At 39.5% G+C, this 27914-nt stretch overlaps 1 protein-coding gene and 1 long non-coding RNA gene across 4 annotated transcripts in view; one reads left to right on the top strand and one right to left on the bottom strand.

Moving 5' to 3' along the window:
• Nucleotides 1-9377: 9377 nt before the first annotated feature.
• On the bottom strand, nucleotides 9378-21680 carry LOC111925698 (uncharacterized). 3 transcript variants are annotated; one of them, XR_015283052.1, is made up of 3 exons: nucleotides 21471-21680; nucleotides 20637-20747; nucleotides 9378-12445 (listed from the first exon to the last, which is right to left on the bottom strand). It is a non-coding gene; the product is annotated as an uncharacterized LOC111925698 (long non-coding RNA). The 3 variants fall into 3 exon arrangements; XR_015283053.1 differs by lacking the exon at nucleotides 9378-12445 and adding an exon at nucleotides 15222-18327; XR_015283051.1 differs by lacking the exon at nucleotides 9378-12445 and adding an exon at nucleotides 16739-16917.
• Nucleotides 21681-21695: 15 nt separating this feature from the next.
• FBXL4 (F-box and leucine rich repeat protein 4) overlaps nucleotides 21696-27914 on the top strand; it is a 60863-nt gene continuing 54644 nt past the window's right edge. The window contains exon 1 of the mRNA XM_086876608.1: nucleotides 21696-21810. The gene's annotated coding sequence lies outside the window, so the exon portion shown is untranslated. The remainder of the gene's footprint in view (nucleotides 21811-27914) is intronic.

Here is a 27914-nt window from a genome sequence, read left to right as displayed (position 1 = left end):
CCTCCTCTTTTAGTGTATGTAGATGAGTTTAGGAAGAGACTGTATGCTTTTAAGGGAACAGAATACTGAAATCAGTATTGTCTGATGTATTTAAGAGTATATTGTCTTAATGAGGAAACAGTCTGGTCAAATTAGTTTGAATCTGCCTAGACCTTCAAGATGCTTCTTTTTCTTCATCTCAAACGCTGTAATTTTTTTCTGATGACATTACAGAGGAACTCAGAGCCCTATTAACAGAAAAATCCAAGTTTTATGGCTCCAGCGAGGGGATTTATTGCAGCCAACACATCTCTCTCCCTTGCTCCTTTACAGCTCCATGTGGCCCTTCTGCCTGCTTCCCTCCTGTTCATTACAGTCTCCTTTGGCCCTCGAGAGCAGCTGCCAGTGCTCCCTTGGCCTCACGCCGGGGTGACACAAGCAATAACGCCAGCAGAAGCCAGAGTGGCACTGGGCATACTTGTCCGCATTCAGCAGCTGTCAGCAGCAGCTATTTGAAAGATAGATGGGGGTTTATATGGCTTTGTTTGTGCACATGTGCCTCAGAATACGGCGCTGAACTAGAAGGAACATAATTCCACTGGCTTCACTGGGACTATTCGTATCCTTAATATTATGCTCGTGTTTTAGGGACTTCGCCGAATCGGGACCCAAATTTGTGAAATTTGTGCTGTGTGCACATTTGCCTGTGACATGCTGTCATTTCAGCTACTCCAGAGCTTGGTAGTACTATGTAACAGGAGTTACATTTCACACAGTCTGTTTTCAACTGATTTAAAGTGTAAGAAGAGAAAAAAGTTCATTAAAAATTGGTCTATAAAAAAATAACTGGACATTTTTTTTTTTTTTCCAAGTGCTTTTCTCTGTGAAGTTTTATGAGGATACAATTAAGATTTGAGTTAATTTATCCAGATATTTATACTTTTGCTTAGTGCTACAGATCTAGGTGATGTATAAAAATAGATCTGGTGGAAGTCTTCAGAAAAAATTGTTAGCTCGGCCAAGGCAATGTGTTGGGGGGCAGCACTGCAGGTGCTGACAGTTCAAGTCGGGCTGGTCACGTAGGGCTGAAAGGTTTTCTTTGACATCACGGTAGCAATGCCATGACTACGTCTGAGCAGTTATTGCCAAGTTCTTGCTTTCAACATCTAACATCTACCTAAAAATTTAGCTTTTAGAAAAAACGTCAAGCATTTCTTTTCAGCTGAAGCCAGTTTAGGATGCACAGAATATAGAAAACCAGTGATTTTCACCCCAAAATTCTTTTCATGGGCAAAACCATTGTATTTCCTGGATCCAGATATGCAAACATGCATGTTGCAGCAGTTTTTTTAAAAAAAAAAACTTTACAGAAAAGATGAACTAAAGCTATGTGGTTCTTTGCTCTGTATTTCATACCAGTGAAAACTAATTTTATACAAGCAAATAAAAAATGTCACAGGTGTGCTTAATTTTTAGGTATTACAAACTCCCCCCCCTCCCCCCCAAACCTCTCTGGGGATAAAATATCGTATTCATACTGCTCCTGACTTAAGAAAAATCTTCCCAAGCACAGAACAAACATGCCATAGGTGCTCAACATTGTTAAAACTGAGCACCCTGGGTGGTCAGCTGCAAAGGCCAGTAGAAAAAGCTGTTTAGAAACCAGGCCCTCACTTCAGTCCCTATAATATGAAATTGAGCAGTGAATTGACTACCTTCCTTGCAGCAAGAATCTAGGGTGTTTGACTAATCAAAACCAAAGCTATTGTCCTTCTGTAGTTTTTAATCTTTGAGGATTTTTGAGTCTCTACCGGTTGTGAGAATTACATCCTTACACACTTACAAAACAAAGCAGGACCACTGAACAGGCAATTTGTGAACTCTGCCCATCTAGATTAGGAGCTGAATCCAAATTCAAACTAGATCCAAATGAAATATTTATGAGTATGCACAGATAGATATTTACAGAGAGAGACATGGATATAGACAAATTCAGATTATCTGTTTTTCTCCTGCATGATCAGACTGTTACCGGATTGCTCGCTTAGATATATTTTAAATGGCTTGCATTTATATTCATGGTGTTGCACATATCTGTGTTCTTGCTGTTTTAGATAGATTTTAAAATATCACACTGAAATTTTGTGGAGCCTGATAAAGTTGGATAGCAAACTTTCCTAAACAGAATAAAATTGTACTATCTAACATCATACAAGGTTATCCAAGATACTCTTTAACTCCTTTAATTACAATATAGAGCATGCAGTTCTTTTTCTTTGACACTTTCTGTGCAATTCCTCTTCAGAAACCTCCATCATTTTTATCTGCAACTCAAGAATACACAAAATATTTCTTTACAGCCTTGTTTATCAAGAGAATCTAAGGCAGGGAAAACCATGGTGAGACAAATTTCCCTGTGATTTGTGCAGGGAAATTCACTGACCTCATGAAGACTCTTGTAATTTATACTACTGAGAGCATGACTCCTCTGGTGTATCCACATTATGGAGATTAACAAAACATACTTAAATTTTCAGCTGACTATATACTGTGGTACAATCTGCATGAAAAACAGTGCATTTTTTTTTTTGCTTTTTGCAATTTTTGCATTAAGACAAAAAGCTGAATTTTGTTTCATGGCATTTTTATTCCACTGACCCCCGCATTTTGATAGGTAAACGTAGTAGTGTCTCTGGTTTGTTCCTTGCTTCTATTTCAGAGCCATTCATGGAAGACAAATCTACCAATGGCTGTTAAAAACCAAACACTTTCTTTGGTTCAGAAAGCCTCTGAGATGACAATTTGTGGTTGCTAGGAGAGTATTTTTGGTAAATATCACTATGCGTTTTCTATATTCTCATGCTTTTCTGTAGCCATCTGCCCTCCAATCTGCTGAAAAAGCATCTTGGACTAGATGGCCCTTAAATTCATTAGATTCAAAGAAGCTAGAAGCAGACCAGCTAAAGTTCTAAAAGTTGCTCTGTAAGTAGGAATGTTTGCTGATTCACAGAGTGCTTTAAATCCTGATAATGGCATTTTGCTCTTTTCTAATGATCAGGTTGGTCAAGCATAATTTACCTTTAGTGAATCCATTCTGTGCACAGATTTTCTGTGGCAACTCTGGAAGACAGAAGTGGGGAGCTGAAAGTGGTGACAGCAGCAAGGGGGAAAGAGTTTTATTCCTCTGAGAGCACTAAATACTAAATAAGAAACTAGAACTGTTTTGGGTTTTTGTTGTGTGGTTTTTGTTTTTGTTTTGTTTTGTTTTTGTTTGTTTGTTTTTTTAAAAAATATATATAATGGTTGGTGGCTTTTTAGATGAAGTGAGGAAGAGATTCTCCAGTGGATGCATTAACAGGGCTGAGATCCAGGCCATGCAGCTTCAGTTTCTACTCTGTCTGAGCAATTTCTCTCATTTCTATAGGAGTTAAACTGTACTACTAAAGGAATGAAGAGGAAAGAAGGGCACTACGGCCCCAGTTATACACCCTCTAAATTGCCCTCCCACTGTTGGCTTTGCTTGGGGTCACTGCAGGCAAGTCATTCACAGACAAGGCACTTCCTGGTTGGATTCACCCTCAAGTCTGCTCCTGAAAGGCAGGATGAAAGATTTTGTACTCAGTTTTGTAAAAACACTGCCCTAGTGAGCTGCAGTACAAGTTTCATATTAATCCAGAAGTTCAAACTGAAGAAATACCTGGAGAAAGTAATGACTATGATCTAAGATCTAATTTAAGATCTGCAGAGATGCTACTTGGCCCTGAAGACACCCAGGTGGATGATCTGGAAAGAGGTGAGCAGAGTATCTCCTGCTTTTCTCCCTGAGAAATCTGAGCCAGCAGCTGTCTTTAACAAGATTTGTTAAGCAGCTAGATTAACACCTGGGAACTCTAAGCACTACTGTAAGCTCAGTAAATAATAAAAATGAGGCTAGCTTTTTCATAAAGTAGTTCTAGTAGGAAGAAACAAGACTTTCCATTATACTTCCTGAATGTGATGCCTTTAAAGAATGGCTCATCAGAAATGTATACAGCAATCCTGTTTCAAGACATTCTCAAGAATTCCCTTAATTAGCCATCCATGTTTACTGTACTTATCCATCATAATACGTGCAGTGTTATATTTGCTATCTGTAATCTCTTTGTTAGTTTTCATTCTTCTGAAATGCATTTTCTTCCTTCAATGAAAAATACCAAAAGAGTTTTCATTCAAGAAAATATGCTTGGCATCTGAAAGTTTGGGATATGTGGGAGTCACATCCTTTTTATACAGTTTCTTTTTGTACAGTGGGAGTTTAACTCCTTACTGTCTCCAGCAAAATTAAGTCAAGTTTAGGAAACTCGTAGATGCTCAGTGCAGGGGGAAGGTTTGAAGGGAAAGCCCAGCAGCTGCTGCTCTCCAGGAAAGGGCAGATGAGAGGGAAAGGGAAGAAGCTCCATTTGTGCTCACAGTGTACCAGAAAGGAGAGTAACACTCTTACCTAACTGCAAAACAGCTGTAGAGCAGCTATAATTTTGGTGCTGGATAGGGAGGATTCCCTGGAAGCACTCAGCTTTCTGAGGCTGGTGGGCTCTGCAGGCTTAACAGGCTGCATTTTCAGTTGTTATAGATCTAAAGTCTAAGGCATAGTATCTCTATTTTTTGCATGCTTTTTGCATGGCTCCTCTTATTTTCCAGTACTTCTCTGACTCCAGAGTCAGGTTAAAGGCGGTAGAAGCTGATGTGAAAGTATTGGGTATGGGAACTGGACTGAAAATAAACAATACCGTGATTTTGTTACCTTCTTAATTTTGGTTGATCTGGGTGCCACAGGGGCTCCTCCACTCCTTGCCACCTGTAGCTGTTCTATTTGACAATCTTGTGTACTGGCTATGGTCTGTGCCACTATGCACAGTTTGCACATTAAATACATTTTCTCTCACTCACGACCCACCATCTCCCTCTCTTCACTATATTTGTTCATCTGAGACTATATGGCACAGGCATACGAGCAGTACAAATATAGGAAATGTAGATTCTTAAGCACTAGAAAACTGGCTTAGCATCCCACCAAGGCCTGGATTGCATAGAAGCAAGGAAGCTATAATGCCCTCTAGCAGAGCCTCTGAGAACACTTGCCCTGTGGCAAAGGCACTGCCATGGGGCTGATTTACTCCTTCTGCACTGGGGAATTGCCAGAGATCATTACAGGAGGGATATAAAAGAAGGCAGGATCTGGCTCACTGACAAAGAGATTTCAGGCCAAATGACTCACCTCTGGAGGAGTCAAGACAGTTTTTCAGAGGACATGACTTACAAGGAAATCCAGTAGCAGGGATTTATTTATTGTTCAGGTCCTGTTGAGCTTTTTTTAGCTCTTGAACAGCAAATCTGCATACACAAAGAACACAGAGTCATGAGGTTTGAGGACAGACTTCATGAATGGTCACTTGTTGTGGCTTACCCACAAAGGAAGAGAAAGCAGGATTTTAGCGTCTTATTGTTGCCCAGATCATAAGACCCTGGTGCTTGTTCATGTGACAATAGCAAGCTGAGCATTTGAATCTGGTTACAAACACATAATTTCTGAAAGCATCCATCCTGAGAGATAGAAGTTTGCTTCTTGTGATAACTGTCTCTTTTTTCCCTCAGGTCTCATTGAAGCTTTGCCAAAGAGTTCAAGTAGAGAGCGGTCGCACAAAACTGAGTCACCTAATGTTCTTTAGTGTATTCCTAACTCAGACAGTTTCTAAATATACTGCCAAAGAAGGGCCAAGGTGTTCAGGAAAAGACCACGCTGATAAAAGTATGCACATCCAGTACAGCCAGACACAGACTGAGGTGTAATACAATGGGCTAACTGGAGCATAACTCTGAAGTTGCATTACTTTGAAATTCTTCACATTCTGTGCAATACTCTATACCTTAAGTCATTCTAGCATTTACTGCAATATGAACTATGTATGTCACATTAAACTCCTAACTCACCCTATATATCACTGAAAACTAATTTTGTTAGTTAAGTTTGTTTGCCTGTCTGAAACTGGGAATATTATAATACGGGATAGTTCTAATGAAAAGTTTACTTTTGCCATATAACTGGTTCTTCTCAAGAAGAACCTCACTAGTAAATTAAAAGGATAGGAAATGGCTTAAAATAAATTGATATTTATTTCTATTTGAGAAGTCATATAAAAATTTTGGTAGGAATTTTGAAATGTAACATTTCCATATTCAGAACAATCTCTTTTACATGGGACAGAAAATTATTTGCTCATGATAAATTTAGGGTCTGCTTCACTAAAATATGACTTAGTCTGAATTAAACTCAAAAAACAACAGTTACAGATTGACAGCTTTTGGGTACTTTGCAAGTCCATTTTTTAGTAGCCAATTTTGCTACAGATAATATAACTGCAAATGAAACACATTTACAGAAATCCTTCTGTGTTTAGAGTTTTAAATTACCAGTTGAAACCTGGCCACAGCAGTGGATTTAAAAAAAAAAAAAAAAAAAGAAAAAAAGTGGTATTTTTCTGTTACATGCATGTTAATTGGGATTTTCCTGTCACAATGAAGAGTTATACAGAAGGTGATCTGAAGAAACTTCTTATAATACACATCCCAGTGCTTACTGATGGCACTTGCACTACTACTACTGGCCTGATTTACTCATTTCACTAGGCTTGCTTAATATTACTATGTTTGTCTGTTGTAAAAGCAAACAACAGTCAGATATAGTGCAGGAAGTCTCCTAATTAGAAAGAAAAACATATGTAAGAAATTTTAAAAATATTTTACTAATAAACTGCAGCTGCATTTTACAATTACAAGAAATTGTAATGCCTTGATTAGATAAATCATGTTGCTAGTGTAAGCACAACAAGGTGATCTGGAAAAATAAAATACAACCTCTTTCTATAAATAGCTTTTGTACTGGGACCATACCTTGTATTCTGCTAATACCAGGTAGAAATGGGAGCAGCAGTGGAGGTTGACTGGGGATATATGAGGAAGGCACCATGTTCCCAAGAAGCTGAGGAATATGTAAATGAGAAATATGCATCCTTTGCATGCTGCTTTCCTGCCAGCAGCAGCGTGCAGCATTAGGCAGGCACCTATTCTGCCTCTGTCTAAAATCAACTCTACTCAGGGTGCTCCAGTTTTGTCACAGCTAGAATTTTCAGTATTTATGGATTTGTAGGCCTGAGGAAGGATTAAGATACTTTTTTTTAGAGTGTCAGACATGAGTCTTCGTGGTATTCTGCTTGTACTAAGCCTCCAGCTGCTGTTCCAGAGGTGTGGAAATTGTTCATAGTCCTGTGCAGATTACTTAGATTCCACAGAATATTTCAAGCAACGCAAAGTGCCTATATTTAGGTAACTAAACTGACACTTAGGTGTCCACATGGAATTCTTTACAGGTGAACAAGATATCTCATCTTCCTTTGTAACCTGTGGAGTTCTACTTTTTACAGTCAACAGAGACTTGACTTTGTTCTCTGTGGTCCTCTGACAGTATTGACAAGGTCTTAACTTACTCAGATGAGAGCTTACATACCTGCATCCTACACACCTATTATCTGGAGCTGAATCCCACTCTAAATTTTGGTCTAAATTCTGGGGGTTTTTGTTCTCATTGAAACGGGACATTTTTTTACTGCTGTTTAAACTGTGGTGATGTTTAATAGATGTCTGAAGTTTGAGATTAAATAGGTCATTAATTAACTCAGCTTTAAAGTCTAGCTTGGTGGTGACAGAAACAGAACATTCACCTGTGCTACACTGGCAGGATGGTAAATGTCAACAATTTACTACAGAAGACTACAGAGAGCAAATTGAGTTAAATATGAGCATTCGGGTTCTCCTCCTGCTGATGTGCTCAGTGGACTGCTCTAGAAAGCAGCATTGCTTTTAACTGAGTTTTTACTCTTCTTCATTGCAAGAGAGCAAGCTTCTCTCAGACTAGAAGAACATGGGACTACCAGAAAGTGTAGAAAGTATTCTTCACACCTAGTCATCTGTAAATAGCTCCGGCCAATTCTATTTGTTCCTTAGCTCTATCAACACCAAAATGGAATAAAAATTTAGACAAAGACCCCCTATATATCTGTCAAAAGTGAATTATTAAAGGACTTCTTAATTTCCTTCTGATATTGCACCTTAAAAGTAAAAAAAGAGGATGAGAAATAGTCTATTTAAACTAGGTACTGACTATAGATTAGAGAAAAAACTGGGGGAAATAAAAAATAACTGAATTAGACTGAACTTGAATGGTCTTGGCTGAATGAAGAAGAAATGCCCATGGACAAATTTGGAAAGCTCAAAGATGGTGTTCAATTTATCTAAGTAACTTTGTTCACTTGGATTCAGTTCACAAACTTGATGCTTCAATAGAATATAGAGTCCCAAATTTGGATGTTGTAATGGGCAATTACCCTTGGATGCATGAAAATGAGGCAGATTTTGTTCATCCTATTGCAAATACTTAAGTATGAGAAGCTGAGTTCTAAATATTTGCCTTCCTGACTCAGGACAATTATTAGACATTATATCTTAGTGAGTATGCTTTATGGCTTGCAAATAAAAGTCATGTGTTCCAATGTATTTAATTTTACTGGCCTGACTTTCACATATTTTAAGAGCTCCCTACCTCTCCTTGGCAGCAGAAGAAATTTATCTTGCCAGAGGAATATAAAGGGCCTGTAAATGAAAATCAGGGCTCAGTTATTCTATTTCTGAATATCAAGGTCTCAGGTATTAGGCTGTTTGAGATTACTGTTACCTACCCAACCATAATGTGAAAGTGAAATCATGCAATGAAGAATGTGCTACAATGAGTAAAATATTTCCCCCTTCTGTTGTTCTATTTCGTTTCCCTACAGTTAAGAGAAGCATAAAATGTGCAATTGAATCCCGTTTGCTTGATATTAAGATAATAATTTCATGCACATACCCATACAAACAATGCTGCAATGAAAACTGAATACATTCCTGCAGCCTATGAAAACCTCTGGTAAATCGCCTTACTCTAAATTAACTAATAAAACTTTCCTATTTATGCATGCTAAAAGGGTAAAGGAGAATGATAGCAGGAAATTCCTTTTCCCTCATGCTATGGGTTTGAAAATACAGTGACATCATTCCTATTGCCAGGCACTAGAGGAGATCATAATGGGATATAATTGTTGCTTGCTCATTTGATTGAACTCCAAAACTATATCAAATAACAGTTAATTATGCACTAGAATACCGTTACAGAAGAGAACTCAGAACTGAGCACTCAGTGGAAGCAGAAGCATTTAATAATTACAAAACTCCTGTAGAAGCAAAGAGATAACTTGCTGCTAATTAGTCTGGAATTTTACGCTCACAATATCCTCAGTAAATCTAGTGAAAATTAGTTGGGAGCCTGAACATACAGTTTTACTATAGCTCCATCTGGTACGTGCCCTCCAATTATCCAGCACGTTGGCTGGCTGTTTGAGGGACACATTTGATATCTGGCCAAGTTTAAAGGTCTGCTGGAGGTAAAACAATGCCCACCCTTTTACAAGGGGATCATTGTTGCTCAACAATAAAGCTCTCTGGCTTATTTGAATGTCAACAATTCAGAAAAGTTGATGTTTGGAGCCATCAAATAAAATGTTTTTGTGAAACAGTTTATTATTTCAGTGGTAATTATTTGAATCATTCATGGTAAAGGATGTTTGCAAATGAGAGCTTGGCTGCTGTAAATTCCAGGGAGACTGAATGCTCTTTGTGCTGACAAAAAGGCCCAAATCACTGGAGAGCGACTGACTGGACAAATCATTCATCTATGCAAATGCCAGCTGAAATGGTCAGATGCATTTATTACCCTGCTCATTATAGTAAACAAGGCAGAAATCGTGACTGGCAGTTATCAACTTGCCCTGAAGTGTGATTTGTTCTCCTACCACTATTTAAATGAGAGGAAGAAAGGCACGCCACCAGGGACTTTGTCGGTTTATAAAAGAGTAAATGTCACATAGCCCAGTGCTTAAAGACTTTTGATTGACAAATGTTTTATTTGACATATCAAATGATAATGGTTTTCATATCAAATAGTCCATATTTGTTAGCAGAAATTTAACCCCTGGAAGAGTGAGAACTGATTTTTCAGAATGCTCTGAATCCAGATGGAAAGTTGGACATAGAAAGAAACTCTCTAACTGGGTGGACTGGAAAGAGTGTCATGGGGAAATATATTTTTAATGGAGGCTTCAAATGAACTGCTGTCTCAGTTGCTTCAAGAAAGCATCTCATATTGGCAAGGCTAATAGCATGTAACAGAAGGAAATAAAAGAGTGATTTATTGTTGATTTTTTTTTTAAGAGGAAATACATTTGGGAGTTCTAAACAGAACCTGCCTCATCGTTAAGCTATGTTCATAGAACTCTTACGCTTACAATAGGACAGGACATAGCCTGATTTTTTCAAGGAATGTATGAATTTGAAAACCAGAAATTTTACTGGAGAAAATAATTTAAAAAAGAAGCAGAAGATCATAGGTCAGAATTCTTATCTGTATCATAAGTGTGTCATTTCTGCTACCTTTTATTTTAACAAGCACAGGCGTGCACAGGTGATCTGTCTTTTTTGAATATGAAGCAACTTTTATACAGGTGGCTCTAAGACTCTGTAAAAATATTTTAAAAATCCTAAGTCCCCCAGTATTAAATAAGAAAGAAATGACACATGATGCTTCATGTCATTTGAAGATGATGTTTTTTTCATGTTGTTTAGCTGATGCAAGAACCAGACAGAAAAGCATGTATGCTCTATCCAAATGTGGACTGTTTGAGAATGACCTCTTTCAGCTTTATAGAAGTGGGAGGGAAAACTCTGAGGCAGATCCTTTAAACACTTTCCATCCAGAAGAGTAAACTGGATCTCAAGAATGAGATCCTGAAACTGAAGAAAAATCAGAGATCATTAGGTACTGTAAGAGGAGAATAAAGCCCTTTGATTGTGACTCTTGGGGGAAGGGGAGATACTGCCTGTATCCTATAACCAATGCATATTGTTGAACTGAGATTCTGCAACCCACACAGCCTGAAAAAGAAATGCTAAATGGAAAAGAAGCAAGGAATAGGGTATCAGAAAGATGATTTGGATTATCTAGGAAATATAATGTGATTTTAATAATGGTATGAATATGAAAAATACTACCTATTAGCCAGAATGATAGAGGGAGGAATTAAAAACAAACAGTGTCTATATAATGCTTTACAGCTCTTGTGAATCAAACATTAAGTGGTTCATTCTCTCATTAGCTCTGTGAAGTAACATCATTAATCCTCCTTTGTGATGGGGAAGCATCTGCATACATAGATAAATGATAGATATTTAAGGTCACTCAGATGGCTGCAGCCAACCTGGGTATTATTACCTAGAACATTTGATTTCCACGTGTGTGTGTGTAGCTGTTTCTGTAAGCAGGAGTATGTATAGAGACATTTCCTGTGTGCTGAAAATTAACTTGCACTGCACACCTCTGCTATCAACATTTAAAGGTTCCTGCTTTTTAATGTCATAAAAAAAATACTTGTCATCGTGGTCATCACTACCATTATTAGAAACATAGGATTTTTCATTCCAAGCTGAAATACTGAATCTTATTCCCAGTATCCAGTGTGTATAGTGTGTAGGCTGGCCTGGTGCCTGAGAGTAGTATCTTTGGCTAGTCAGGCTGTGCTGCCTTGCTTATGGAAGGAAAAAGCATCCATAAATATCCTGAAACCACAAGGATATCTGTTGAGATATACCTTGCAGACAGAGAACTACAAAGATTCTTGCTCATCACAATCCAACAGTAGTATTTGATTTTGAGACATTGTGCAAGGATAACTGTCAGAAGATAATTATTGCAAATGCAGGGAAGAAAATATTCCAAATCTTTTTCTAGCATGGCTTCCATTATTAGGGCTAAGTTCCCTCTCTCAGTCTGATGATAATACATTCTGGATATGCATATTAAAAAATTAAAAGTAATTTGTTCCCAGCATCTTCTTTGTAGGCATTTTGACATTACACTTCTGTCTGGGATACATCCAGCTCTTATTCATAGGAGTCCCTGCTCCTCCCCACTCCTATGCCCTCATGTTCCCCTTTGATCATCCTCATTCTCCTGATTTCTGACTCGGTCTCTCAGTAGCTGCTGTGTTTAAATGCTCCCATTGGTCCCCTATTCCAGCTGCCATCCATCTCCTTCAGACCTGACATGACATTCTGGAGTCGTTGCTTCTGTGTGTCTTGAGGGTGCTGTCACAAGGGGCTGATTTAACACAGTGGAAGAGGCAGACAAATGGTTAGCTGCAGACACAGGACAGGCCAAGGGAGCTTTGTAAAAGCTATAAATAGCCTTCTTGGGTTTGAGGATTTTGCAGCTGAAGAAGGCAAGGTGCTAATGAGGCAGGGAGGAGCACCTGCTCTTCGATGACATTGTTGGCCTCCACCTTTTCCACTGCAGAAGGAGTTAAAGGAGTTGATTAATATAGTTCAGGAAGGTTTCAGGATTAATTTTCAGGTACGTGAAGTAATCAACATTTTCTCAAGCAGTTAGTAGGTTCAGTCAATAACAATGCCACCTTCAGAACTATGTGTCCAGAATAAGTGATCATCAGGAAGCCAGGTATAAGCCAACACTCAGTCTAAAGGGTTATAATAATGCAACAGGGAAAAAATTCATAAACAGTGCTAAATATCTTTCATTAATGAATACTGGAAGCTAACAGCAGGCAGCAAGAACCCCCAGTCCTGTTTAATTTTGCTGGTTATTCTAAGTAACTTGATGTCCCCTGTGTGGAGGCGAGTGGGCAGCTTGTACATAAGCAGTTTTCAGTGCATCCCAAAGCCATGCAGGAGCTGCAGATGTCATTGCAGCTTCATGCTTGGACTGGTGATCCCTAGCTATGTCCTCCAAACAGTAAGTAAAGTTTTTGATACAGGAACAGAGAAATCAACAGATTAAAAAAAAAACCAAAAAACAAACCAACAGATTCAAACCAAACACCACTCTTCTCGTGAAACTGCTCTATTTAAAACTAAGAAAAAGAAATCACTCTGCCCTGAAAAACATATTCCAGTGTTCTAAGCAACTGCACATTGTTACCTTGCTTTTTGGATAAACTAATTAATTGCATTACCAGTAACTCACTGACAAATCTCATGATCTGCTGGAGGAAAAACCGCCAGGAAGAACTGACCTACCTAAGTTCTTCCTTATGCTACTTAATAATGGGTTAATTCCAGTCACTTCAAAGTGCAAAAAATCAGTATAGAAGCAGGCCAATTCTTTTATATATACTTTTAGTCAAAAACTATAGAATGGTCATAATTAGGAGAAGTCATTGGCATGTGCCTAATAGCCTGAATCTGAAGGGACAATGGAACAAATAAACTGTGAAGATATTTCTACCTTAAAAAAATTGTTCCTTACACAGTCTGAGCTGTGTCCAATACAAAGACACTATTATCAGCCTTTTCATTATTCAGAATTCTTTCAACAATTGCATTCAAATTAATATAACCATCGATTTCCATGAAAGCATGAATTCATGCTAATTGTACATTAATTCCCAGGCTGAATAATTGAGGTATCAGATGCAACAGCTCAAAAAACTAAACCTTGTTTAGTGCTTAAGTAACAAGTTATAAGCCTTATGTTGATCAAGAAAACTGTACCTAGGTTTTCATTAACATACCAGGAATCAACCCACAGCTGATAAAATGAGAGACCCTGCAGGTTTAACAGTGTGTGAAGCAGTTGTGTTTGTGAACATACCTGTGCACTTAAGTTTCTCAGAGCTGCTAATTTTATTGCTAGGAACCATCACCTCCCATTATGCTATAAAAGGCCTCTCCATAGCAATCATGATGTATGGATGTGGAAAAGGAATTTAAATTATGTCTAGTTTTTCTTGTTTGGCATCAGCTAGCATTTACTCCCACTTTCCTGTATTTCTTCCTGGCCATGCTGAATGAAGAACTTACATGTAGATGTTCTGCCCATTACAATTCCTCTGTGTACTAATATGACACTGTGTTGTTTGATATTGCTTCCCATTAACTCTCTCTTTATAAACATTACCTAGATCATGAACCTACTTTATCAATTAGGAAAACCAACCAGATTTTTGCAGGAAAATATTAAAATTTCAAAAGTTAAAAGGTTGCAAAATAAAAGGAGATATCTAAATAAACTGACCCAATTTACTTGTAACTAACAGCTTGCTTGTTTCTAACCAGCTGTAAGATGGAAATAGAGCATCCAGCCCACTAAGACATGTAGAAAATTCCAGTATAATTATTAGCCAAGAATGGCAAACCCCCAGACCCACCACAGATTTTATATTCTGGTCATTTGAATGCCAACACAGTACCCATACAAACTTCAGAAGTGACTTAGTCCAGTTGTTTCTATTGCTGTAGCGAGTTCATTACTAAGCAGAGAATACTTGGGTCAGACATTTGGCTGTGCTATTTTGTGTTTGTAGTATATCTACACCTAAGGGACTTCCACAAATTAAGGAGATCAGAAGTATTTCTTGAGTGTGTGTCTACACGTACAGAATTTACAAGCACACACACACAGTGTATGTTCTATCTGTTGGTATAGTAGGGAAAAGAAGGTAGATACAAGCTTCTAGTAAGCAGCTGAAGCTCATTAAGTCTTTCCCGAAATTGGCTGCTACAAGCTTATGTGTTTAGGGAAGTGTCAGTTTCTTTACTTACACGTTATCTGCTCAAAACAAAAAGCACAAAGATCAAAACTAGAGACTTCTTGCCAGCTTTACACACCTGCCCTAGCAAGATGAGCCCTCTTTCTCAATCCATTTCCCTAGTTTGCTCTACGGTGTGGAAAAATTCTTGAATGACAAGCTCAGATGGACAACCGGAAACCATTTATTCTCAACTCTGAGAGGAGGATAATTTCTGCTGGCAAATTGACCTTATCTGTTTGAGAAGATAGCTTCCTTTTCTGTGCCCTTGCTTGCTGAAGAGGACTCATTAGGTTAACCCAGAGGTCATTAGGTCATTAACTGCCCAAGTTGTGGTAGATTTCCCATGACTTTTTAAAGCTTGCATATGTTTAGACTTTCCAGACTTTCCTTCACTAAAATTCAGGAATTTTGTTTTAAAAGAAGGCAAAAAAATAGGATGTTGAATTCTAATAAATATTCTGAACTGTTCCATCACAAAATAAGCTTTTCAAAGTGCTTTGTATATTCCCTCTTCTCTTTTTTTTTTTTTTTTTTTTTAATAAGACACAGCAAGCAGTATAACCTTAACGTTTTATAGATACCTTTTCTTATGTTGTCTTTTGATCCACCAATTTTACTTTCCATACATGTGATATCCCTAGCAATGGAGAAAGATACTAAATAAGCATATAGTTTTACTGTTGGCAAATTTACATGGCTGAAATCAGTTTTCCTGCATCTGTGGATATTTTTTCTGAAAGAAAACTTTTGCCCATCTGATCAATCATATCAGAAGTCTAAGTTGCAAAGAACCACCTCCAGCTTCTGCACTCAATGCTGCTGATAACAATGCTAACATTGATCCAATTTGAACAGCAATAGGAACTTCACAGTACTTTTCAATGCTTTCCATGTTTCTAAGCCCTTGGTGGAATCATCTTACTGTTTAGCATCTCTAACTCTTCAGCTCTGCTGAGTTCTGATTTGACTGATCATGCCATTGTGAAATGTGGCAGTGGTGGATGAGCCACAGTCCGTTTTCTAGCCATGGAACACAGCTGACCTATAAAAATATCTCTGGTCATATGAACGTATTGTAGAGAATTTAAAATGGTTATGTGATGCTTGATGAGAGGATGACAATGTATTTTTGTGTGGCTAAATAACATATCTCTATTGAGATCAATATGACTCAGATGTGCAAACACTGAAGTACTGCACTGCAGATGTATATATTCCCCTGGTTTTTGTGCTAAAAATGCAGGGTGGACATTATACACATCTTTCTCCAAACTACCCATCCTCTGCTCCTTGCTGCCAGATAGTTCATACAGGCATTATACATTAAAATATTAAATCACTGATAAATTTCTAAAGAAAAATTAATGGCATAATAAATGATACTTGAGTTGATTAACAATTACTACCAATCAATATCATAAGTCTGATAAAACACTAATTGTCCTTCTAATTGTTAGAACTTCCTTTTCATCATGAAATTACAGTGTGGCATTGTTTAAATGTACCTTACAGCTCTCCTGTTATAAAGAAGGAATAAATTGTCCCTGTTCCTTGAGTGTACCTGCCTGTGATACCTCTCTACACTCCTAGCAGGCTGCAAGGAAAACCTAGACTAGAAACAGCCAGCAGTGCACCAGGAGCACTTAGTTTTAGAAATCTGACATTCAGAAGGTTAAAGCAGCAGGTCTGGTTTGAAGAAAGTAGGTGCTTTGCCAGAATTGCCTCTGGGAAAATTTTTTATGGCATAGATACCTAGAGCATTTACTTGTCTGCTAGAATAGAAAAATGGTGGTAGCCCAAGGGCTAAGGGAATTTCCTACTTATTCTTTCAATTGTTATTCAGGTTTCAATGTTACTGTATACCTTCCTAAAATGTTATATAGGTTTTACAGCCCTGCTCTTAAATTTCAATTGAATACAGTAACAAGCTGTGCAGTGTCAACACAAAAGCTTAATAAGATTGTATCTATCTCTGTCTCTTTAGATCTCTATATGAAGCCCATTGCTGGTTAAAATTAGCATATTATCCTTACTGGATCCTACTGTTGCTGACAAAGGATTCTGATCTAAAACTTGTCTGAAGATTCATGCACAACAACCTCTTTGTATACAGTAGATTTTGCTATCTCAGATTTCCTAATCCTCATTAAAAATCTCATAAAGACTTCAGTCAGCACATCCTTTCCAGGCTTTATGATTACTGCTCATATTTCTGCAAAAAGACAAAAAGGAAAGAAGAAAGATGTTTAACCATGGTAATACTGTATTTTGATAAATCAGTATTTTCTCACTCTTTATGCTTTTTTCATAAAGCTTAATTACGTATCATGGAGTATTTACACAGTAAGGGCAGTGCATAGCCATTCAAATGCTGAATCTGTTACTGTCATATAATTTATAAATATATAAATCATGTATACTAAGGACTTTGCAGGAGAAAAAGCAAGACATCTCCCTTGCTCAGTGAATCTATAGCCTAAATTACATGTGATCTATCAAGAACTAGTAACAAGCAGCAGAGACACAGATGAAACACAGAAGTTAACAGCATATAAAATTTAAGCACATACTTGTACTGTGGCACATTCTTCTATCTTTTGATAAAATACAAGAAAATAAAGATAAAATGCTGTAAATATGATCAACTACACAATACAGATTTTCATAAAGTACGGTAGAGAAAGAGAGAATGCTACACAAAGTATTGTAACATGGGAAAAAAACTCACAGGGTTTTTTTAAAGTATTTCTTTTCAAAAAAAGAGTTCCAGCCAACATAACAGACAAAGAATTGTTAGGCCTGGCTCATGGAAACACCTAAAAACTTATTCAGTCTCATTGGGTAAGTATACTTTCTTTTCCATTTCAAAGAATATATGTAATTTCACATATCAAAAAGCAGTAATGCTGGTCCAAAAGGCAGTGAGATGTTTTCCATGCTGGGTTAACATCGTGGGATGCAGAGGAAGCCAGAAAGAACAACTCACACCAGTGACAATGGTGTTATGCATAAGCACTCAGCACTGCCTTGCAGTTAGCACTTGGCTAAGTTTGTTGTATTAAAAATAACTCACTGATTAAAATGATTTCATTATTTTTAGAGTTCAGTTTAACACTTTAACATACAAAGCTTTGCAAAGTGATAACACAATTCAGATCAGTTCCCTGCTGGGAGCAGGACCTGGTGACTTAAAAGTCAGCTGGTTTTCTGCATGAATTGTTTACTTACAAAACATTTTCTCAAATGATATGTTAGAAATAGCAACACAGGCCTCCTTTGTTTGCAAACTTAACTAAAGTGTTACCCTGTTTCCAGTAGGGGCTGTCTTCTAAGTCTTTACACAAGGCTCAGGTAAGCCTTATTGCTTCATCAGCAGATTCTTTGTTCTCACTATAAATCCTTCTGCTACAAATGCTCTTCCAACAACCGCTTTGCCTGGAAAAGTGGATCTGGACATCTTTTGTGAATGCAGAATATAAATGAGCCAATGACCAATAGCTGGTGTGGGATCTTTACCTCCTCCAGTGGAAAGCTTCCCTCTGGACATTTTAATTGGTCATCATAATGGTGCCTTGGGATGAGTTAAAGTACCTGACTGTGGACTCAAGGCCTAGACACCTGTCTTGGAAGCCAAAAGTAATTGAAATGTCACCAGTCATATCACTCCCTTATGTGCCTTTGGTATAGACACAGACATAGTCACATTTATCCATCAACTTACATGGCCTTTCCATGCTCTATACCTATTTTTGAAATAACAATATTCCTACTGACTTCAGTTAAGATTTCCACTCATAAGCAAGACATACCACTGCTTATAATAATGAGAAAATCCTGAAGGAGAAGCAGGATGCTGTTAAGACATTAATTTGGTGATCACAAGCTTTGATTAACACACAGAAGCTAAGTCTCACCCTTACATTACAAAGAGAATGTTTCCTGTACTGCTCTACCAGTGTATTTCCCTTCAACACAGTGGACTATTTCTGGGCTATGTTTAGTTTTACTGCTGTGGATATAGAAATATGTATAAAGTGTTCATGTGCCATAGCTCGCTGGAAATTATCTGTCAGCTCCAGATGTAGATAACTGTTGAATAAAAACAGATCATCAATTGATTTTTGCAAAGGCTGTAGAATGACAATTTGACAGTAATTTGGAGCACATCTTGAATGCACATAGCATGACTTTGAGACAGCAGCCTAGACAAAAAGGACACTGTCACCCAATGTCCTCTATCCCCTTAAATAAATACTAGTCTCTCTGCAGCTTTAAAATGCTACGTGCCATTGGGCAGCCTCTGAATAATGATGGAGTTGGTTTTTTAATTTCTCCAGCTTGTTAAGGATGTCTTCACACAGAGCACATCCTATTTCCTGTCCCAAAGCTTGAGGATGGTCTATACCAAGTGAAGAGAGATGTACCTCCAAACAGTGACAACTTCCATGCCCCTTAGGCACCTATCATAGGAGTGAAGGGGATATGTTGGATCACCTGGAGGTATTGATGGATCCCTATGATTTATACAATAAGCCCAGCAGACTAGACCAAACACAGAACTTTGCCAATGCTAAATTTAAGAGCAACCTGTTCCAGCCTCTGTGAGCTGGCAGATGAGTGGACTGAGAGAAAAACTTTTCATATTCATCTACCTTTCACACTGATAGAGAATTCAACCTCCATACAGTATTAAAATAAAGGATAAGAATGATTTGGCCAAACACAGACCTCTGTACAGATGTCTCTTGCTTGCTTTCTCTTTATAGCTGACAATAGACAGAGATAGAAACTATTATGTTCCTCTTCTTAGGTGATAGATTGAATGCTAATGTAAAAGGGGTTAGATAATTTGTTAAATTAACCTATTAAGTTAAGTGGGTTAGATAAATTGTGCCTTCCAAGTATTTCCTCTCTTCATTTAATTTGAAAAGGGAGGATAGCATGAGAGGTACAAAACCTAAAATGAAAACAATAACATAAGATAAACTACAAAAAAATCATTTTCATGCCTAACCTGTTTTCTGGCTCATCAAACTTATTCATAGTCTTGTTTCCAATTGTATTTTGTATTAAAAATTCAAACTTTGAGTTGGACACTTCCTGAGAAAGTGGTTACTGAAAGCACCTTTATAAATACTCCTGTAAGTTGCATCCAATTGTAGGATTGAGGTGAGGAAAAAGGATGCCAAAAGGCACTCTACATTGCCATCACTGAAACCTGAAGAGCGTAGCTTCCTCTTCTACAGAAGCAGTGCCTTAAAATTTGGGGCTTAAATTGTTATTTTAAAATAGTACCGTGGTGTCTGAGGCACATAAAACATGTGTATATATATTTGCATTTCTGTATGTCTGCACACAGGTGTGTGCAAGTGTATGAACCACCTATAAGCCGGTCATCCTGGCATGTCTCTTGTGGAAATCAGGGTTGTGTGGTGGCTTGTCTGCCACTGCAGCTAGCAACCAAGATGTATTCTATACTAAACTTAGAGATTTCTATATTTGAAATTTATTATAAATGCATAGAATTTATATTAAAGCATTATAAAAAAAGGACCTTACATAGCAATTATCTGCATATTTTCTGTACTTTTAGAATTATATTTTACCACCTAGTACAAGTCAGCAACTCTGTTTTCTACTGTACCATTTAACATGGAGCCTTGCTGGAGACCTGAGGAGACCAGTAACAGCAATTTTGGTGATCATTACAGAATTTCTGACTGGAAGGAGTAGCTGGGAGACAAAGCACTCTTGCTTGGACGCGTGTACCAAATTAAATTATGTGATACTTCCTTTGCAATACACCAGGTAACAACCCAAGAGGCACCACTGTGCTGGAGTTAAGTACTCATTAAGATCAATTAAAAACAGCTCTGCCCTGATGACATGCTAGAGGCTCAAACATGGCATTGAAAGCACAGCCTGACTCACCTGGAGCTAGGGCAAGACACACTGCCTGGTAAAAAGCTCTGTGAGAAACCAAGCCAGGGTTCATCAGGAGCGGGTGGGCTCACAGCACCCACCTCACCATGGCCTTCATATCTGCAGAGGTAACAAGTCACAAAATAGAGTGGGCCTGAGTCACAAACCACAACACTGCAATAATTTGACACCCTGGAGGGATGTCCTCCAGAGGGACCCTGACACACTTTGAGAGGTGGGCCAGTGTAAATATCATGGAGATCAACAAAGCAAAGTGCGAGGCCCTACACCTGGATTGCGACAATCCCAGACACCTACATGTTCAGTGAAGTGACTGAGAGCCACACTGGGAAGAAAGGTGTGATGGCTGATGAAAAACTCAACATGAGCCAGCAGTGTGCACTTCTAGTCCAGAAAACCAGTGGAGTCCTGGGCTGCATCAAAAGCAGTGTGGCCAGCAGGGTTGGGGAGGTGATTTTCCCCCTCTACTCTGCTCTGTGGGAGCCACCTGGAGTACTGTGCACACTTATGGTGTCCCCAGCGTAAGGAGGACATGAAAGCTTTTGAAGCAAATTCAGACTATAGCATCTCCCCTAGGAATGCTGAGCAAGCTGGGGCTGTTCAGCCTGGAGATGATTTTGTGGAGACCTCATGGCAACCACCCAGCATCTGAAAGGGCCAACAGGGGAGCTGGAGAGACTCTGCATCTGTCCTTGTTGTGGTAGGACAAGGAGGACTGCGTACAAACTGAAAGAGGGGCAATTATGTTAGACATTAGGAATAAATTCTTAACTGAGGATGGTGAAACACCAGAACAGGCTGCCCAAAGAAGCTGTGGATTACCTATTTTTTAAGACCAGGTTGGATGGAGCCTTCAGCAACCTGGCCTAGTGCAAGGGCTCCCTACCCATGGCAATGGGGTTAGGGCTAGATGAACTTTAAGGGCCCTTCCAACCCTTATAATTCCAGGAGTCCCCGACCCCACAAGCAGCTCCCCGCAGCCGCTGCCCGCGGGGCCGTGCGGGCCCGCCCCACGCCGGGGCCCGGGCAGGCGCAGCCGGCGGCCCCGCCCCCGCCGCTTCCCCCGGCTCCCGCCCCCGCCGCCCTCCGTGCGCGGAGCTTCCGGCGGCGCCCGGCGCGGCGGCGGCTCCGGCGGCCCGGGCGGCTCCGCCCTCCGGACGGGGTAGGGTGGCGGCGGGCGCGGGGGGGCCGCAGCGCCGGGCCCTGCGGCGGCCCCTGCGGCGGCCCCGGTCTGGGGCCGGCCCTGCGCGGCGGGTGCGGGCGGCCGCGGGTGTGCGCTCCTCGTCCGCCCGCCTACGGGAGGCTGGCGGGGCCGGGCCGGGCCGGGCCGGGCCGGTGCTGCCGGCGGGGAGGGGACGCGGAAGGCAGCGGCAGCAGCGGGCAGTCCCGCCCGTATCTGCCCGCCGCTATCCCTGGGCCTCGGCGGGAGCTGCTCCCCGGGGAAGGGAACTGCCCCCCTGGGGAAGGGAGCTACCCCTGTCGGTAGAGAGCGTGGACGCCCAAGGAGTGGGAAGGGGTAGGGATGGGATGGAGCAGGGAGGACGGGAGGAACAGTGCTGGAACAGACAAAGCGGGCGGGGCTGGGCACGGGTTGTGCTCCTCTCCCCTGAGGGTCCTCCGGCGCTGCTCGGTCCCTGCGCTGTTAACACACTTACACGGCTTCAGCCAGTTGTCCGATCACAACACCACGGAAAGCAGGATAGGAGCTGAACTAGCGATACTATTTTATTTTATTTTTTAGGTGTGTACTCTGGGGTGCTTCACTTCTTGTGTGTTGTTATTTGCGACCAGGAGCAGGCTGAGAAATGTCAATTGGATGTGAATGGGCACGACTAGGAGAACACAGTTTTAAGCTGTGCCAGGGGAGGTTTAGGTTGGCCATGAGGAACAATTTCTAAACAGAAGGGGTGGCTAGAAACTGGAATGGGCTGCCCAGGGAGGTGATGGAGTCACTTCCCTTGGAGGTGTTTAAGGAAACCTGGCACTTAGTGCCGTGGTCTAGATGACTTGGTGGTTTTAGGTCATAGGTTGAACTTGGTGATCTCGGGGGCCTCTTCCAACCCAATTGATTCAGTAATTCTGTGACAGGGGGAGATAACTACATGGCCTAATCGCTGCCATCCATGCAGTGAGGGAGCAGCTGACCAGAAAGTAAACACAGAGTATGCCTGCATGGAGAAGCAGTATGATACCTAAAGAGAAAAAGGAGAAGACAAATGCACACAAATTCCTTTTTAAAAGTAGTGTGGGGAATTTTAAAATTATTTTTTGACATGAAGAGGAGAGTTTCACCACAGCTGGAAGGGTAGTTGGTCAGAATGAAGTGGTATAGGACTGGTAACTTTGGGCTCTTAATAGAGAGGGCTACCTGATGATTTATTCATGTGGAGGAACAACTTCTGTTATGTGGGGAAGCTGCTTCCATAAGACAAGGGTGGCCACTTAAGTGTGTAATAGGTGCTGAAGGAAGTTTTGTCTCCATCGTATCTCAGTGCTAAACCACATGATGTGTCTGGTCCTAGCAGGAATGAAGTCAGTGAAGTAATCTGAAATTCTTGGATTTTGCATGTTTTGGTGCTCATGAAGGCAACACAAGATTTTAGATAGATAAAATTGCCATATATTTCAATTTTTTTCAACCAGTAAAATGTTAAGCTAGAAATCTGTAAAATGGCTTGTTTCAATGCCAGAATATATTATGGGAAGAAACACAGCAAATGGTGCCTGAGTTTAAAGTATACTGTAAGAGCTTATTAATTTTTAATTAATAATAGCTTCTAGTTTCAACAAGTTGAATGTAGATGTTGGTATAATCTAGGTAATTAACAGCAAGAGATGCTAACCTGTGGTAAAAGTACTCTGTTTTAGACTGTAACGTAAGGATCCAGTATTCCCTCTGTGGATTAGTGTACAAAGATAATTAAGAGATTTCCCATTTACTGTCTTTTATCTAAGACACACATAATAAGTTGCATTAATCTTTCTTCAGAGATCATACAATCTATTGTTTTTGTTATTTATACATTCTTTGTAATTTGTCAGTGTTGCTGCTTCTTTTATAGTCAAATGAAAGAAAACTGCTCACTGCTCCCAAATGTGAGATTAGCAAAGCTGGTGTAAACAGGAATTATTACTTCACTGGCTTTAAAAATCAAACCTGGTGTATGCATGACTTGCATGTACAACATTTGCTTCTCTTGAAATAGTACAAACTCTTGCCTATCATGTGCTTTTCCAGGAATGGCTCAGGGATGTAATTTGCCATATTTCTTTTTATTTTTTTTTTCTTAAATCTAGTGTCTGTTACTTGTTATGTTTTCACACACATCCTTCATTTCACAGCCCCTTGAAATCTCAAGTATTTTTCTGTGTACTTCCCACCTTTTCTCAGTAGTCTGGTTGATGAATAACTGTCCTGTTTCTGCTTGTATGGGATGAAATTGTGGTTACTGAGGAGTTGCATTTGCCAACTAACCAAAATGATTAGGTAGAATCATAGAATATCTTGAGTTGGAAGGGACTTATCAGGATCAAATCCAACTTCTGGCCCTGCACAGGACACTCCAAAAATCACACTGCGTGCCTGAGAGCATTGTGCAAATGCTTCTTGAACTCGGACAGGATTGGTGCTGTCACCACTTCTCTGCAGAGCCTCCTCCAGTACCCAACCATCTTCTGGGTGAAAAACGTTTTCCTCATACCTAGCCTAAACCTGCCCTGACTCAGCTTCATGCTGTTCTTTCAAGTATAGTAATCATTAACTGGATGGGTTGCTTCAAAGCTGGAAAACAGATTTGTATACAAAAACTCCCTGTAAAAAGAGGCAAAATAGAAGAGATCTAGTGCTTTTGAATGTTTTAACTTAATTAGTGCTTTTCCCCATGAAATCTGTACAGAAGCTGTAAGACATTTTTCATTGTCAGGGTTTGCTGTGTTTGGAAGAAGGAAATAGTGATTTACAGTCTTAGAAGCCTTTGTGTATGTATGGCACGAAGAGAAGAAGGGTTATTCAGATTAGAAAAAAGGAGTTTGCCCATATAATTGAAATAGTTACCAATTGAATGATAGTCTGAGTAGGAGATATTGCAAATACTGTGATGGGCTCTAATGTTTTTTGAAAGAAAGTATCTCTTAAAAAAGTTTTATTCCAGGTCTAGTCCGGAGTGGTTTTCTGGAGTCCTGTCTGTCTTGTAAAAGTCGAGGTAGCATTTTTGGTAGCCATTTGAGCTGGTCTGACTTGGGGCCTGTGTAATCTTGCTCCCTTCTCAAGCCAGCACTAGCACAAGATGGTTTGGGGAGAAGAACATACTGAAAACTCCAAGTGCTTGCAAGAGTATTTCATGTCTGGCTGGGCAAGCCTGAGGACTCATCTGGCTCCCCAGCAATGCTGGCTGGAAAGGTGCATGAGATTGGAGGACAGGGCTCATGCAACCCCAGAGAGCAGCTGGGAATTGGATCCAGCCTCAAAGTGCAAAATGGGCATGTAGACATAGGACAGCAGTTCACAATGTCATTGTGTGTTCATAGCATATTGGTTCTTGTTTCTAACCAAATTTTTGGCACCTTCTGTGCTGGTCTCTGGTGGCTGCTGGAGGTTTTGGTATTTAATAGCACTATTTCAGTTAATTTAATTGAATTGACAGAAGAAAAAATTATGATGTAAAAGAAAATATTTAGAAGGTTGCTGCTTGGGAGGAGAATAAAAAGACACATAAAGCCTTATATTAGGCTTTAGTTTGGCATAATTATGCCTGTGCAAAAAAAATTTAAAAATTAATAATATACAACAGGCCAAAGACTCAGCCAGAGATTAAAAGGCATAGCTGAATGGGCCTAAGTGTATCTCTTTTTAAAATAATCAAGCAATTTGAGGGAGGAGGGAGCTTTCAACATAAACTTTTCATGTACATGAGCTCCAGAGCTGTTTATCTTGATGCTTTGCATAGACCTGAGTCTGCATTTTATCTTTTTTTGCAAAGTAAAATCCATTTAATTAGAAATGAGCTTGACTTCTGGTAGTTCCTGAAAAAAACCTCTTTGTATCATCTGGCCCTACTGATCTGTATTTAATGTAATTATTTCACTAGCTTATTATCTTTAACCTCTGAAGCAGTTTTTCATTTAACTCCATACAATTCTTAATGCTTCTTATAAAATGCCAGAAGAATTCCTATTTATATTGTAGTCCTAACAGTTATTTAATCCTTCTTTTATAATTGTTTTGTCTTACTTGTTATAAACTACTATATCTGATATTGTTCTTAACTCTCATTTGCCTCTATTTCTGTTGTTTAGACTAGTAAGTTTTCATGAAAGCTTTCTGTTCCTACTTACTTTTGACCCTGTTGACCAGTGCCAGTCAAAATTGACAAAGTTGTGTCAGTGGCAAGGATTTCAAATTTTTACAGGTTTTATGAAATCATCAAGTAGAGGGAGAGTGACTCAAATTAACATTACTGCTAGTAGAAAATCAGTGTGATTTCAGGTTATTTCCTCTGTTAGGCCTGGCTTAAACTGGCCAGCTAGCTGACGTACAGCTGGGAACCGTTGGATGATTTTGCTGCTCTCGGACAAGCTTAGGTAAGGAGCACAGCTGGGTTTACAGCAGTGCCACAAGAGCTGCAGCCTGTGGCCAGAAGAAGCCTGGAGTTTGCAGTGCAGATGTGAAGCTACATAGGTTGTGTATGTGAGATAAGTGTTTTCCACCTGATCTCATCTTCCCACAGCTGAATGATTCTTAAAACTGAGATCTGTAAAGCCATAATTTCCATGGAGCAGCCTTCAAATCATGTTAATCAATAGCATTTTGAGTTTGAAAGTGGTGTATATGCTGATCTAGCCATGATTCCAGGGCTTGATAGCAGAACGTTTGTTGAAGTTTAATGTCTTGTTGCCATATTCTTTAAATAGATGTTTCTTTTTTAGAGGGGAAAAATCCAGAAAGAGAATGTATTTGTAATCTTTACTTACATCTTACATCAAAGCATCTCTGCTTTGAAGAAATAAAATAACAATTTTCAGTTTGGAGTTGGGTTTTTTTTCCTTTTTTCTTTTTTGTTTTCTTTTAAGGAGAGGTTCAGAATTGTGCTACTTTTTTTTTTTTTCCCCCAGTGTCTTTTCTGAAAGGTGGCTTAGGTTGTTTCGGGGAAATGTGACATTATTGGTTGTTGGTGTCCGAGGAGAGCTTGAAGTAAATCCAGCATGTTGTCTTACTCATTCTGCACTGACTATTAGGGAGTAATACATGTTGTTGACACCTCCATCAACATGTGAAACTAAAAAAAAGCCAGTAATAGAAAAGGCAAGAAAGTGAGAATTGAGCAGTTCATTAATAAACTTTCTTTCTGTTGTGAGTAAAATGGGAAAATAGTGCAGCCTGTCCTTATCTGTTATCAAAAGTGCCTTCTTGCTGGATACGTTCATGCGAAAGACAGCTGTTTGTACATCTCTGTGTGTCTGTGAGTATGGGAACAAGCAACTGACTCAAAAGACATGCACTGTGGAGCTGTGTAGAGACTTAAAAAAGTTTCCATTTGTTTAATTATTTACCCTGCTTTAAACTTGTGCTTCCAAAAACTCTATAGTAAGGCCTCACTTGTACCCACTGCAAACATTAAATACATGGTTGTTTGCCTGGCAGTGTGAAGCATCGTGTTAGTTGTTACTTGAGGTGTCTTCTGCAATGGAAGGGTCAAATCTGTTGGTTCAGAGATTACCACAGTGTGTATCCTGTGGTAGACTAAGTGGCAACTCCAGCACACGCTGTTGAAGAAGCATTTATTCTATTTTGAGACATGCTTAGTCATCCCTGTTTCGGCCTCTAGCGGGTTACAGGCATTACTCCTTATTCTCTCGTAGTAAAGCTGATGGACAGGTTAATGAGAAGGCCAGTTTGTGAGAAACAGTTTGTGGTGCTGGAGGATGTGAATTCATAGCCCGAGTGTGTTGTGTAGTGCCAGTGGAAATTGGAGAATGCATTGCACATTTTGTTGTGTGTTGGTAAAACTCACAGTTTACATCACGCAGGTATGGAGCAGCTGCTCAATATGGGACAGGCATATGTAAGAGGATCTTTATTAGTAGGGAATATGATACAGCCCTCCTGTGTCCTGTAGAGAACATTCAGCTATAAATGTTTCTTCACTGTTGTAAACAGAAAGCTTTAGTAAAGTTACTTACCTTTAATTTAGCTTTTTCTAATTGTTAAACATGCTTATTTGATTGTTTTACTTGTGTCAGAGTAGGCTGTGTAAAACACATTGGTAT

This window comes from Cyanistes caeruleus, chromosome 2 (genome assembly GCF_971803275.1).
Source record: "Cyanistes caeruleus chromosome 2, bCyaCae1.hap1.1, whole genome shotgun sequence".
Classification (NCBI taxonomy): domain Eukaryota; kingdom Metazoa; phylum Chordata; class Aves; order Passeriformes; family Paridae; genus Cyanistes; species Cyanistes caeruleus.
The sequence above is the reverse complement of the archived record's forward strand: the minus strand, read 5'-3'. Positions and strand labels throughout refer to the sequence as shown.